This window comes from Mytilus californianus, unplaced genomic scaffold (assembly GCF_021869535.1).
Source record: "Mytilus californianus isolate M0D057914Y unplaced genomic scaffold, xbMytCali1.0.p SCAF_7, whole genome shotgun sequence".
In the NCBI taxonomy this organism is placed as follows: domain Eukaryota; kingdom Metazoa; phylum Mollusca; class Bivalvia; order Mytilida; family Mytilidae; genus Mytilus; species Mytilus californianus.
In genome coordinates, this window is record NW_026262723.1 from 107,979,735 (window position 1) to 107,992,366 (window position 12,632).

At 32.0% G+C, this 12,632-nt stretch overlaps 1 protein-coding gene across 3 annotated transcripts in view; it reads left to right on the forward strand.

Moving 5' to 3' along the window:
- The first annotated feature begins 1,106 nt into the window (after positions 1 to 1,106).
- The window catches only part of LOC127707906 (sarcoplasmic calcium-binding protein-like), a 48,878-nt gene continuing 37,352 nt past the window's right edge, over positions 1,107 to 12,632 (forward strand). Inside the window, exons 1-3 of one of the 3 annotated variants that reach the window (XR_007985079.1) lie at positions 1,107 to 1,199; positions 4,779 to 4,880; positions 10,721 to 11,259. The gene's annotated coding sequence lies outside the window, so the exon portion shown is untranslated. Of the gene's footprint in view, positions 1,200 to 4,778; positions 4,881 to 10,720; positions 11,260 to 12,632 lie in introns of those variants that run through there. The other 2 variants (XR_007985082.1, XM_052212669.1) reach the window with 2 other exon arrangements.

A 12,632-nucleotide genomic window follows, 5' to 3' on the forward strand; every position in this document is an offset into this window, starting at 1 on the left:
CTTCAGTCATGGTTCATTGATTGCAAGTATTTTGCATAATTTACACGTTAAAGTATTTCTATTTAAATTTCACCATTTTTGCATTTTACTAACAAAATTATATACAGGGGAGACATACCTCTGTATCAACAGTTTATCATACCCCCGCTTTAAAAAAGCTGTTTTACATAATGATTACATTTAGTTGACATCAAAACATTTATATAAGTTAATCAGACTACATTGCTACTATTACTTTATCGAGCAGTTCTGAATATTGGCTATAGCATATGATAGCAACATGGTTAAATGTTTAAAATGAAGTTATCGTAAAGTTTTTCGGAATCTTTTGGTATAGAATTTTCAACAAAAAAGGAAATAAAGTAATACAAGGCATTATGAACACCGGTCATTATAACAGGATAATGATAAAATAATAAAATATGACAAGAACAACGAGAAATAGTAATAATTAAGTCATGGTCATTTTCCTTAAGACTAGTTATTTAAGATTAGTCTTGAAACAATTGGATGGAACATTTAAATTATGTTCTAGTTTACAGATACACCTCATCCACATATACTGATCAGCTATATCTAAACTAGGTCATTTAAGTTATATACAGATATGACTGATACATTAAATCTTCCATCTATTCAAATAAATTCTTTTGGGATCCTCAGCTCAGTATTCAGTGCTTCTGTACCGACGGTTTTTTTTTTTTTTGTTTTTTTTTTTTTTTTTGTTTTAAAGTTAATATTTTTTATTATATATCTGTTGTTTTAACAATTTACTCGGATTACAGCGTTAGCCCGAGTATCCCTGTTATTAGTTACTGAATTTCCAGGGGAAAAGCTCAGTAAAAAGTAATCAATTATTATAAGTATAACATCTACATTCTTTTAAATACAGTGTATATATTTCATGGTATAAACCACGTGTTTACGGAACATCAATTAATAAATTCCAGAAATAAAATCGTATAATAAAAAAGCAAAATGAGGATGTTGAATTTGATGTATTCCTTTTTGTGCTCCTTTGTTACATTTGTTTGTTTTTATAGTGATTAAGATGATAACACAATGTTGACACAGTTATTTTGTACTTGACCTTTTTTGCCGGATGTGTTAACACGTTTTCTAATTCATTGTCCGAAAACTAGAGTAAAAACGCACATATTTGTAGTTAATAAATTACTGGATTAAATTAAACTAGCTTGGTAAGTATTATATACTATTCATTTGTAATAATGTCACAGAAATAGATGTTTATAGATTTAAAGTGTTTAAATAACAGGAAACATAATAGAAAAAAAATCAACATGTGATTTGATACCAACATACTCAAAATTGCTTGATGTAAAACAAAACAGTCCTGGATTATGTTCATTTTAGTCTAAAAGTATAATAAAAAAAGTGTTTTGTTTTGTATGTTTATACATAGGTGAGATAAAAAATCATCAACAACAAAACAAAATCCAACAAAGGTATATTAACTTCAATAACCTTTATCTACTGAGACATTATTCATACATTTCATTTACATATATTATTGAATATTTTTTAACATGTGACTTATGTTATCTGTATTGACTTGATCAATAACATACGTTTTTAAATTTATATTTCTTTTTAAAGCATGTTTTTTATTTATAACATATTTTTTAATGTTATTTATATGACATTAATCAATTTAGGGTTAAAACATGTGTCTAAGAAGTTCTTTTGGAAACCGGGTTATAAATATATATTAAGCCTTAATTTATTTGCAAAATAACTCGACAATTTCAATATGTGAGAGATAAGAATTTAAAGGTAATCAATAATATTGCCAGCCATAAAATTAAGGAATAAAAAAGTTAAACTTAACAAGAGACCAATGAATGCAGGAAATACATGAAGTGACGTTTCAATAAACGTTTTTAAAGGCCTAACAAAGATTTTTGTCAGTTGATGTTATTGGTTTTTTTAATCTTTTTTTTTTTGGGGGGGGGGGGGGGGGGGGAGAGAGAACATGAAGTGAATCGTAAATATTTTGTCATGCTATGACCTACAAAACATGTAGCAAAAAGTGGTATGGCGATTATCACATTTATTTGTATCACTCACATCGTACACCTAAAGGAACTACAACTTTATATTTCCATTGTTTTTATTGAAAGAAATTCGAAACCAACGAATTGTTTAATTTTTCATTTTGGAGCTGGAGATATTTTCTTTTCAAATGTTTTAGACAAATTTTTCACATTTTACCAAAATCTATCAATTGCAGTTTTGGGTGTTATATGTTACAGGCATTTTATAAATTTAGGCATTTTATAAAATGCTTGCTAACTTTTCTTCATGTATTGTCTGCATTCATTGGTGATTTTTTTTTATCTTTTAATGTTATTGGTGGAAACAGTATTCATTACCGTTGAATTATTATCTCTCACAAATGAAATCGTCGAGTAATTTACAAACAAATCAAAACTTAATATATATTTATAACCCGGTTTTCCACTGGATTTCTTGGACAATCGTTTTAAATTTATTACTGATTGGTGTTTTATTGAGACATGAAAATTACATTAAAAAATATATAATTAGTCATTCTAGTACCAATGAACTGTCTTTATAGCTGATTATCCCATGTTTATCTTGATATAGTCGGAATGCGAATATATATGTTCAAACTATTTTAGGTCATTTTTTAGTTACAACAAACAAAAGAACTATGTCAATTGGACCTGCTTTGATACTATAACTGCACTTGAATTTTTACTAGATAACATTTTTGTTTGCTATGGAGATTCCGTATATCGTCAGGTTATCGGAATTCCCATGGGGACTAACTGTGCACCACTGATTGTGGACCTGTTTCTGTATTGTTATGAGTTACAATTTATGACTAAAATCAGCAAAGACCCATCGAAACAACATCTGATTCAAATATTTAACACTTTTAGATATTTAGATGATATATTGGCTCTCAATAATGACGACTTCAGTATGTACACTAAAGAGATTTATCCTGCCGAACTGACTTTAAATAAAGCTATTACTAACAATGAACATTGTCCTTTCCTGAATCTTGATATTTATATCGTTAACGGGAAGCTTAATACCAAAATTTATGATAAAAGAGATGATTTTTCATTTCCTATTGGTAATTATCCATTTTTAGATGGTGACGTTCCCTTGTCAACATCTTATGGTGTTTATATATCTCAACTTGTTCGAATCGCTCGTGTATGTAACAACGTATTTGATTTCAACGAAAGAAATCTCTGTATTGCTGAAAAATTATTACACCAGGGTTTTCGATATCACAAACTAGTCAAAACATTTACTAAATTTTATCAACGGTACAAGGACATCATTCGTAAATATAAATCAACATGCAGACATCTTGTACGTTCAGGTATTTCATATCCAATCTTTTATGGTAATATTCTTTACAAAGCATAAAAATGTCGGCATTCACCTCAAAAGCTTACCAAACCTTTAAACAGACTTATTAGGAAGGGATATAGTTACGATACTGTTGTCAGGTCATTAAGGATTGCATATTTTGGTATTAATATTGATTCACTCATAGGGTCTTTGCATCGGAAATAAACACATTTATTCCAAAACCAGTTGTTGGCATGATACGGGTTATGTTCTTCTCATATATTTTATGATGGTATGATAGTAATCTCCTAACGGGAGGTATTGTACTTGATTTTCATATGATGAAGACATAATCTTTCAATCAGTTTAATTGAGGTCTGGAGATGGCAAGTCAGTAACTGCTAGTAGTCCTTTGTTAATTTATGTATCATTGTCATTTTGCTTAGTTTCTTTTGTTACCTATTCTGACATCGGACTCGGACTTCCTTTAAATTCAGTTTTACTGTGCGTATTGCTATGTGTTTCTTTATTCTACATTGGCTAGAGGTATAGGGGAATGGTTGAGATCTCACAAAAAATGTTTAACCCCGCCGCATTTTTGCGCCTGTCCCAAGTCAGGAGCCTCTGGCCTTTGGTAGTCTTGTATGTTTTTTAATTTTAGTTCATTTATATGTTTTGGAGTTTAGTGTGGCGTCCATTTTCACTGAACTAGTACACAATTTTATTTAGGGGCCAGCTGATGACCACCTCCGGGTGCGGGATTTTCTCGCTGTGTTGAAGACCCATTGGTGGCCTTCGGCTGTTATCTGCTCTTTGGTGGGGTTGTTGTCTCTTTGACATATTCCCCATTTCAATTCTCAATTTTATGTAAAGCACTTTACACTTAAAAGCTGTATAATAAATTACACAACATGATTAACAAATAAAAATAGTTTGAAAGAATTGACGCACTTACTTAAAGCAAGCTAAAACTTCTTAAACTGTTGATCAGTCATCCTAGCGTCATGCAGTTTATATTAGTTAATATACTTAATAGACAATTTGATTTGGCAATGTAAAAAGGTACAGGAAAACACGTGTTTGTGCAATTCTAAGAACAAACTATACAGACAAACTAAAAGTAACATTTTGTGTGTCCTATCCAGATTGTGACATTTTGACTGAGTATGAATTTGCACGGTGGATGATGCATGCATAGTAGGAGACGCTAACCCTGTCAACGCACCTGGTCTTTCTCCTTTCGGACTTCGTGATAAATTGCAATTCACAAGTAAAAAAATATTTGCAATTAGATGGACACAATTATTTCCCATAGAGTAAAACATTTCCAATCTTGCAGTAAAGTGTTATACAATTACTAGCATATGTTAGCTCTAAAATGTTATGCTCACAAATTTTAGATACTAAACTTTTATCTTACCTAGAATGGCGAACACTTTTCTAATAAAGAAATGGACAAGACTGTATAAAACTTTTGACCTAAACAAAGACAACGTGTTAACAATTTCTGATGCCATTTTGTTTTCGTATGTATATTAAGCGTAATCCTATGTACAAATGTGGTTTCAAATTGTTTGTAAATGTAATGAAATAACATTCTAACGCTACCAAAAGGTGACAAACTATCAAATTGTTGGCATCTTATATCGGTTAAGGTTATGCTACAAGCATTTGTTGCCTGTTATTCTCTCTTACCTAAATAAATTTTAAGTTTATTTTCTGGTATTTTCTCTTTCCTTGATACATTGTGAGATAGTTGCCGGTTAAACAGTGAGGGTGTTAAATGGTGTTTTCTTTTCTTGATAAAGCGTAAGTTAATTGCTTTTTATTATATCTGAACTGAAAAAAAATATAACTGATCAAATGAAATTGAGAAATCTTAGAAGGTTGTGTGCTAAGCAGGTCATTCAAATGCATAAACTCCAAATGATTTTCAAATAAAGGCAACAGTAGTATACCGCTGTTCGAAACTCATAAATCGATAGAGATAAAAACAAATCCGGGTTACAAACTAAAACTGAGGGAAACGCATCAAATATAAGAGGAGAACAACGACACAACAAAATCACAACATTAAAATGTAACACACACAGAAACGAACTATAATATAGCAATGGCCACTTTCCTGACTTGGTACAGGAGATTTTAAGAAAACAAATGGTGGGTTGAACCTGGTTTTGTGGCATGCCAAACCTCCCGCTTTTATGGCAACGTCAAACACAACACCAAAACGACAACATCACATGACAGGACCACAATACAAATAAATGGGAGAACATAAAGGACAAAGAAACACACGAATAATAGCTAACAAATGGTACTAGGCTTAAAATTCAATACGCCAGACGTGCGTCTCGTCCACACAAGACCAACCAGTGACGCTCAGGTGAAAAAAGTTGAAAGCCAAAACAAGTACAAAGCTGAAGAGCACCGAGGACCTAAACTTCCAAAACGTTGCGCCTAACACGGCCAGGGTTTTCTGCCTGGGACAAGAACATCCTTATTATTTAGAATAATTTGTAATTTTGGAAACAGTAAATTTTATAAAATGACTATATAATAGATATACATGATAAAACCGAAGTGGGGACTAACTACAGAATAAAAACGGATACATTACATAAAACAACTTAATCCAACACATAAAAATACACAGCCGAGTTAGCCAAAGCCTCAACGCACAAAGTGACGTCACATTTGAAAATATACACACTTAAAAGAAAATTTACTTATTTTAAGGTTGTGATTTTTATATGTGTGCGTGTTTTACGAATTTTAACATTACATGTAACGTAAAATAAAACTTAATAAATTGTAATGGGTGCAATGTGTTATAACGTCATAAATCTTATTTAATAAAATGTTCAGTTGAAGCCTAGGTTGTATTTACAATTATATAATTGAAAAGGCTAAAGGCAGTGAACTTCCAGCGGCGTTGACTAATTTCTGCATTTTTCAACATGTATTTGCGCCTGTTTGCTCTTATAGCTAACGTTCAACAAAGACAATTTTGCCGTTTTTGTGCGGTTTTTCTTCATAGTATTGATTGACTTTTACAAGGCTTTCTGAATCTTTCAAGAAGCCTGATTATTGATGATTTGTCCTCCCTTCTTAAAACATATATTGTTTTTCCAGCAGAAAAGCCTTTAGCAATATTGTTTAAAATGCAAAAACCATTATTTGAAATGTCTCACTCAAGAACTTGGAATATACAGCAAAACAGAGAATTCCACATATACCCTACTTCTTTCACAAAAAAGGAGATTGTAGAAAATACGTCCCTTTCTCTTTTTTGGTAGTATCATAAAAAAAGAACGATAAAAATATTTATGCTGGATATTTAAATTTACAGAAATCATACAAAACAATATACAGGTGGGTCTTCAAGATGTTTGATTAAATATACTTCTGAAGTTCTTACCACCATGCCCTCTACAGTAAAATATTGCAATAAAAACATTATGATGAGGTTTATTCAACCAGAAGTGGCGTTCAAATATGTACTTTTTTTTTATTCGAAAGATCTACTCCAAAATCTTCAATCCCAATCCCAATCTTTACAATTATGCAATAATAGCAAAACCTTCGATTATTCTAAGCTTTTTACACTACTATTTCAGATGCTCAATTGAAAACAGAGTTTTTTTTCTACAAAAATTGGAAACGTTGATACCAATGCCTTTTTATAGGTAAACTTGATGAAGAATCACAGTGATTCCTACAACAAATACACCGAAGACGATACTATCAAAACGCTGGAATTTTTGATTGACAAGATATTGTTTGAGTTTGATAAATTGATTTTTCAGCATCACGATTGGTGACCAATACGATGTCGGTGACTCTACTCGCTAGCGACATTTCGTAGATCTGTAGATACCAGCATTGATGTATGACCTGTATTGTTTTCTTTTTTGTCCTTTTCTTGTTTGTATATGCATAAACAATCGTTTTAATAGGGGTTTTTTAATAAAAATATTAACTTCAAAATAACTTTTAATCCGTATAATGGTTATCAGGGTAATGAAATCATCTTTCGTTTATTCTCAAGAAGAGCATCTCGTCCACCCATTTTTTTTTAAAATATACAAATGAGGGATTATCCTGAACGGTTCCATACCGCGTCCGTCGATTGGCTGAAGGTCTAGTGCAATGCATGCATAGCCAACAATACGTCATTCAATTTCTTAATACCTTTCCTTAATTTTTCCAAAGAAATAAATGATATAAAGATTTGGTTTTGAAGTTTGGATGTACCTATAGAAAACTTATTTCAAACGGGATAGCACATCCTAATTTTTATGGAGATGTTGATTTCCGTGCCCGGACAATTAGATACAATACTGGTAAACTTATCGATCCTTTAAATAAAGTTATTCTAAAAGGTTACCAATTCAACACTATAATTAGATCTTTGAATTTGTTTCTATTAGTATTAATATTGATTTTGTTATCAGTAAATTAAAATCAAACTAAATATAATTTTTATATACATATGCACATCCATGGCTTTACAATCTATCAATACCTGTATCTTGGCATTGCACAAGGTGATTTTTTTTTCTCTGACTGTTAATGACGTCTTTTGACTAAATCCATTGCATGTTGGATGTGTACTGATTGATATTTAAGTCTTAAATGCATGATTATTTTAATAGATGTTATTTGGCTTTGAACTAGTTGTCAGTAACTGCGAGTACTCTCGGGTCTGTGCTAAATGTCTTTTTTTGTTTTGGGGATGTATAAGTTCCCTGCAACGTCCACTTTTTGTTTTTGTTTTTTTTCATAGGTATTCCTGTGTGTATCCATCTGATGAGTTTAGCCTTTTCAGCTGATTTTTATGAATTGTTTTTATGTTATACTTTTACACCACTGTCCCAGGTTAGTAGGGGGGTTTGGCGCCCGCTAAAATGTTTAACCCGCCACATTATGTATGTGCCTGTCCTATGTCAGGAGCCTGTAATTCAGTGGTTGTCGTTTGTTTCTGTGTACCATATCAGTTTTTCGTTCATTATTTTGTACATACGTTAAGCCGTTAGTTTTCACGTTTGAATATTTTCGGGGCCTTCTCAAGCTGACTTAGCGGTATGGTTTTTGCTCATGTTACAGGCCGTACGGTGACCTATAGTTGTTAATTTCCTTGCATTTGGTGGAGAGTTGTCTCATTAGCAATTATACCACATCATCTTATTTTTATGTTTACTCAGTCAAAAAGTAAAATATCGAACTCCAAGGGAATTTCAAAACGGAAAGTCCTCTATATAAAATGGCAAAATCAAAAGCTCAAACACATCTACCTATTTTTGACAGTTTTACCTATTATGTCTGTTTGTTTTGTTCACACATTGTTGTCATTATAAAGGAATTGTATGCGACTGTCATACAAATTAGAGGTTTAGCTTGCTATAAAACCGCGTTTAATCCACCATTTTCTACATAAGAAAATGCCTCTACCAAGTCAGGAATATGACAGTTGCTATCCATTCGTTTGATGTGTTTGAGCTTTTGATTTTGCCATTTGACTAGGGACTTTTCGTTCTGAATTTTCCTCGGAGTTCGGTATTTTTGTTATTTTACTTTTTATCTAACGAATGAAAAACAACTGTCATATTCCGGACTAAGTACGGGCATTTCCTTATGTAGAAAATGGTGGATAAAACCTGGTTTTATAGCTAGCTAAACCTCTCACTTGAATGACAGTCGCAAAGAATTCCATTATATTGACAATGGTAAAAACGTCAAAAAAATGGGGTACAGCAGTCAACATTGTAATATAATCTTAAATACTATAAAAAAGAGACAAAGTACAAAAGCAAAAATGAAAGACAAGAACTCAAAATTGGTCATAGCACAATAACACAATTGCGGGATGTATAAGTACCGATCCTCGTCATAAGTATATAATAAAAAAATGGATAAACAGTCAAGGTAAAGAATATGCAAGGACAGAAAAGGGGAATTTTTACACGTAATTAAGATGATAAACAACGTCAGTACCTAGTATCTATACTTCAAGACCATCATGTATTATTTGTGAAGTTGAAACGGAATATTTATCAACAAGGTCTTGGTATTTTCCAATGATCTTTTTTTAAAAACACCAAACTGTCATAATAGGAAATAGAACACAATTGGTAAGTTTGGAGATAAGATGACTTGATAGATTCTTCGTTTAGGTGAACTGGTTGTGATGCTGACTTTTATCAATAGCTCTAACTGGTGTTTTATCGATTCATGTAATTATTCCATAAAGCACTTATGTAGGATTCTTCTGTATTACGATTACACCCCTGTTAACAAAGCCTTAATAATGTGAACATGCACCTGCGTTACATATCAACTGTGAAATAAAACGATATATGGGGAAGAGGGGATAACCCATATTGGTATATATAAGTATTTATAGATTATTACATGACATTTTCCATATTGGCCTTGGTATCAGCCCTAGACTCCCATATCAGGCCAGAGGGCTTTAACCCGAAGGCTTGATATGGGTCGTGGGCTGATACCACGACCAATATGGAAAATGACATGTAATAATCTATTTATCACAAATTTTCAAGCTGGAGAAAAAAGAAAGCATATATCAAATTATGTTTAATATTTTTTTTCAACAAAAATTCAAAAATCATTTGAATAAAAAAAATCAAATAAATGTATCACAGTGAGTTAACAAAATTCGTATCACAGTGAGTAAACAAAGTTTTGTGAAAAGTTTAACAAATAATTAACAATAAACATATTATTTCTCAGGGTTATAAATATTAAGTGTTACATTTCCGATTAATGCTGAGGAAGAATACACCTTATCGCTAATTGGAAATCTGTTCCGCTTGACCCGAGAATCTGTTCCGCTTGAACTTTCGATGTCATACAACAATCACTTTTCCATTGTGGCGTCCTATATTTTCTATTATGACGTCAAAATTTTACGGGATCTTTTGTGATATTCAGTAATGGCGGACAAATAACTATTTCAACTGTTGATTTTTACATTCTTTCTGCTACAGCAGATTCATAACTTTCTATTGTTTTACAGACTTCATTGTTTTTTTCATTGTGTTTTCATTTTTCATTTCTTGTTTGAATTTACTTGCATCGTCATTTGATACTGGGAGAAACCTCTCCTGATCGTCTAGCTGCTTCAGATGACATCTTGTTTACAAATAGTTTTTGATTGACAGGTTACCAGATTTCAAATTCGGGGGCTCGATATGGATTTCGAGGGCTAATATCGATATTGGCCCCGAGGGCAAATAACCAACCTTGACTTCCGGCTATTATTGGCCAGGCAAAAACGTACATATTAGTACAAAATGTGTGATAAATCTTGTTATTACCTTTATTGCTTTGACTGTTTCAGAGATAGATTTATTGAAAGCAACAACATGCAGGGTGAACAGGCTAAAGACTACAAGACAAAATATTTAGATTGGTTTCGAGATTTTTTCCTGAAAGGAGAAGAGAAGATGACAGAGGATAGTTTCGTTAATAAGATGACAGGGGAATATAACAGAGATGGTAAAGAATTTGAGAAAACTATATGTCTGTACTGGTATCGATCACAGATGTTAACAAAGATAATATGATATCCAAAGATGAGTTTGTAGAGGCACTGAGGGCAATGGGATTGGTTACCTTTGATGAGAAGTATTTTAACGCATATCCTCAAGTTAAACCGAGTTGCATAGAAGCTAATCTATTTCTGCAAAGTTGGGTCGAGTATTGCTGTAACAGCGACGATAGTAACGTTAGTAATTTGGAGAAAGCTCGTCTGTATGGATTTAGAATTATTGATACTATTTAAGGATTCATTTTCTTTTATTATTCAATCATATGACATTAGAATGAACACTGTATCACTAAAGTATCTATAGATAAATAATAAACTTTTCAAATGTATTCTTTCATACTGCCAAGGCGTTGGCCCTCTCCCATTTTCAGTTACAAGAAATGAAAACCATTCGTAAATAACTATTACTACAAATAAAACGAATCCGAGTTTTGTGGTCCGGATTTGTTCAAATTAATTTCAGTATTTTATACTATGGAATTCTGAGGATTGAAGGATATATAACATACATTTCCACGGATGGTTTAACCTGAGAATTTATTTGGAGCAGAAATCGTATGATCATTATATTTTTGAAAAATCACAAAAAAATGAAAACCGCAATAGAAGCGTTTTTTATTGTATTTCAGGGCCACAGTATAAAGACTAAAACCAACCTTTATTCCATCAATGCTCACTCCGGGCCATATAAATTTTGCTTGCGATTTTGATGTGAGATTGTATTTTAAACAGCTTTAGTTTATATTACCATCGGTTTTAATATAAGTTTGTGTTGTTTGAAGGTTTAGTTTATGTAACTTCCGGTTTTGATTTAGTTTGATAGTCCATGTGAATACCTTAGACGCATGAAATTAATAGCAACATTCCAGCAGTCCTGTATATGGAGTATATATCTCCTAGTTGATACTTCAACTGCAAGCTGCGAGGATCGTAACAATCTTTACTAACACCGAATATATATATTTAGAGATTGGCTGGGAACTCCTACCCAATAGGAGGTACAGAAGAAAACTCAAATTATTTTATAAAATATACAATGGTCTCGCTCCACAATATTAATTTGATTTAATTCCCCCAACTATGCAAAGTACAACTGTTTATCCACTGCGTAATGACAATGACTTAATAGCCCCCTTTTGTTAACTCTCCTCAACAAATTCTGCATTTCTTCTCTCGTCCATAAGAGAATGGAGCAAACTTGATAATTCTACCTGTACACTTGATACCCTATCTAAGTTTAAACGCTCTTTGTTGAATAATACATACGAAGCAAAGACTGTACCTAAGCATTTTATGTACGGTCGGCGGAAATTGAGTGTAATTTTAACACAGCTGCGATGTTCAGCCTCATTTCTAAATAACGACCTATTTGAATCAAATATAATACAGAGTCCATATTCTGCTCCATATTTAATTGCAATAAATACATCGATATAAGGAACGATCTATTAACCAACATTCATCGTTTTCAAGTGAAACCAATCTATAGTTGCTCACTGAAGGTAGCCAAACTTTTACATACGAGGAAAGCTGTGAAATCTTGAAAGAAGTCTTTAAATTTATAAAATAAAATCAAAAATTCCTCATAGTATAATCAAATAAAGTATGAATAAACAAAATCACCGTGGCCACAGAATTTCATTGAAATTATTTATTTATTATTATCTATTTTAATTTTATTTAATTTTTTTTAATTTTTTTT